At 32.4% G+C, this 3,542-nt stretch overlaps 1 long non-coding RNA gene across 1 annotated transcript; it reads left to right on the top strand.

Annotated features, from left to right (window-relative positions):
- Positions 887 to 2,475, top strand: LOC110262648. The gene is made up of 2 exons (XR_002347543.1): positions 887 to 1,124; positions 2,229 to 2,475. It is a non-coding gene; the product is annotated as an uncharacterized LOC110262648 (long non-coding RNA).

Below are 3,542 nucleotides of genomic sequence, written 5' to 3'. Positions count from 1 at the left end.
TGTTCTTTTTAGAAAGAAGAATGTTGAGGGTATTAAAACTTATTATTTTTAGTCATCCGATTGAAAATATATTATTGAATTACTATATTAAAGGAATTAAATTATGGATAAAAATAATAGTTAAAAACAATCAATTCTAATGGCTCTTGAGCATTTCTTTTTAGAAATAATAGTCACTATTATGCTAAACAACATAATAGTTTTTTGAGGTTAAGACGCTCGCTATTGTTTTGAAGATCCATGAAAATAATAGTCACTACATATCTTTTTAAGAGTTTAATTTTAATATATTAATAGTGTAAAAACGTTTTATACAATCGTTTAATTATATTTATTCGTTTGGATAACTATTTACAAAGTCAATATAAATAATAGCTATTTTTACTAATGTAGCAATATATTACCATGATAATATATTAAAATTAATTTTTTTTAATTTCTAAAGTTTGTAGAATATTAGGATCGGAGTAGATTTTATGTTCTTCGTTTGACTAAACTAACAAAAAAAAAGGGAAAGTATAAGGAACCAATGAAATATTTATACAATGTGTACAATGGAGGTTTAGGGAGTATTAGAGATATAATCATTAGTGTTACCTTTTCTCATCAGCTGAAGTTTTTGGGATGAGTGGTATCATAACATGGTATTAGAGTCCTAGATAGCCCATTGTACACATTGTACAAATAGTCCATTGTCTCCCTAGCAGGATCCTTTGATTTTTTATCTCACTCTCTTATCAATTTACTTATTATATTCTTATCAGCCCCACTTATGAATGATATTAATTATAATATCATATCCCTAACTATTAAACATTCTTGTAATCACTATTTAATATTTTTTTGGGCCCCGCTACACATACATGCAAATAACGCATACAATCCTTACAAGTTGGCTCAACCCAGGTTTAATCCACGCGCACTCCTTCCCTTTAAATGGAGCGTCAATTCCACGCGCGTCACTCAAATGATTACGCTTCGAAAAAACCGCTCGTTATGGCTCACTCTTCCTCTTCTCCTTCAAAGATAACACAAATCCTCAAGTTTCGAGCAACATTCCAAACTTAAGACATTTGAACTCGTCGCGAATAATAGCAGAAACCATCAACAAAATATTATTCAAGGTACGTTATTGTTTTACTCATGTACATTTTCCACATTTCTGTTTCTGATTTCGAAATCGAAGAACTAGGTTTTACTGTTCTTCTATGTTCTTCTAGGTTTTATTGATCTTCTTGTTCTAAATCTCATATCACTGTTTTTACTATTCTTCTTATTCTAGGTTTTACTCTTCTTGTAAGTTCCTCTAGGTTTTACTGTTCTTCAAAGTAGTTCTAGGTTTTACTGTTCTTCTTGTTCTAATTCTTCTCGTAACTGATTTTTCGCTGTATATTGCTTAATTTATTGGGTGTATATGGAGTAATTTGTATGGGTGTATATGGTTGATTGTTGGGTGTATATGGCGTAATGTGTTGGGTGTATACGGCGTAATTTGTTGGGTGTATATTCCTGAACCCATATCATGTAATATAATCAACTGTTGCAACTGTTCTAATATTGCTTGTCCTTGGGTGTATATTGCTTGACATTGTAATATTGCTAGAGCTTGTATATTTATCCATATTTCAGTGAATTGAACATAATTTTAAACTGATCTAATTAAATACTTATGAAATCGGTTTGGGTGTATGTACCTCATCTAAGTTTTTATCGTTCATCTTGCTCTAGTTTTTACTGTTCTTCTTGTTTTAGTTCTTCTTCTAACTGATTTTTGTGTGTATATTGAGTAATTTGTTTGGTATATATGGCGTAATGTGTTGGGTGTATATGGTTGATTGTTGGGTGTATATGGCGTAATTTGTTGGGTGTATATTTCTGAACTCATATAATTTAATATAGTCAACTGTTGCAAATGTTCTGATACTGCTTATCCTTGGGTGTATATTGCTTGACATTGTAATATTGCTTGAGCTTGTATATTTATCGTTGTTTGAGTCAATTGAACATCATTTTGAACTGATCTCATTAAATACTTATAAAATCGGTTTGCGTGTATGTGGTTGATCTATGGGTGTATCTGACTGATATCTATGGGTGTATTTTTCATTGCAGTAAAAATGGAAGGCAAAAACCAAGCTAAAAAAGTTGTAAGAACAAATATATGTCTTCGATCAAATCAGTTTTTCATAATAGAAATATATCTAACTCTAATTTTGCTTTGTTTACAGCAAATCAAGGACCTAAAGTGTGCAACCCATCTGTTGAGTGAGAAATTCAGAAATATGAGCGAGGAGAAGTGATGCAATAAGACTGTCCAGGCCATCCTCATTGTTATTGAGTCCATTTTGTCAGATAGATTCTAATGATATTGTCACTGATTAATGTAACTGTTATATACTCTTGTAAGAAATTGAACACATGGTGTAAATATATTTGATCCAATTATAAGTAAATTTTTTTTCCATAATTAAACTCTCTCTGGTGTATTCAAAATGTCTGATTTACAGGTACTATAATATGAAGGAAAACATCAAACCAAATATACACCCATAACCTGGCATTTTACACCCAAAGAATGTTGATTATACACCCAAAACCCTAAAAACCTAAATCATAAACCCTAAACCCTAAAAATGAAACCCTAAAACCTAAAACCTAAAACCCTAAACCCTAAACCACCCAACCTACTATACCCAAATCATTGAATTTTAGGGTTTAGGGTAATTATATTATTGTTTGACGAATTGAATAAGCGAGCTGTTCCGGGTAATAAACTTGTTAAAAAATGAATGCATGCTCTCGCTCCTTTGTGTGCTTCTCATCCCTACCCAGAAGTGGTGATCCAGATAGATTGGAACCCATATATGACGGTCTACATAGAGATCTGCATAATACACCCAAACACAGACTATAAATACACCCGATAAAAATTAAATTTACACCTCTGCTGCAGATTTTAACCTAACACTACCTGAAAGCCACTTGTTGTCTACAAGACTAAAATTTAGCAGAAAATCATTCCAATTCCTATCAAATGAGTCTTTGCTATGAGAGTTTCATTTTCCCTCTCTGCTACATGTAATCAATTGATTCTTAATCTCGTTTTCCTTCCTATTTGTGCTCCGAACTCTTGTAGAAAAACCTGCAGCCTTGGCGTAGTTTCTGTAAAATTTTCCAGCATCTTCAAGGGTGGTAAAGGTCATTCCAACCTTCGGAATAAACTGGTCATCAACAACAGAGAAGCTGCAGAATACACCATGTCAAAAACTATAAATACACCCAATTATTGCTAATATAATACACCCGAACGGCACCAACTCAACTAAAATGACAATAAAAACCATAAGCTGTAAATACACAGGCTGCAGAATACACCATGACAAAAACTAAAAACACACCCAATCATGTCTGATATAATACACCCGAACGACAACAACTCAGCTAAAATAACAGAAAAAGCCATAAACTGTAAATACACCCACACTCCCGAAAAGATACACCCAAAAAAGTTTTGATCTACATCCGAGCGTCTGCTATAAATT

Source organism: Arachis ipaensis, chromosome B05 (genome assembly GCF_000816755.2).
Source record: "Arachis ipaensis cultivar K30076 chromosome B05, Araip1.1, whole genome shotgun sequence".
NCBI lineage: Eukaryota > Viridiplantae > Streptophyta > Magnoliopsida > Fabales > Fabaceae > Arachis > Arachis ipaensis.
The sequence above is the reverse complement of the archived record's forward strand: the minus strand, read 5'-3'. Positions and strand labels throughout refer to the sequence as shown.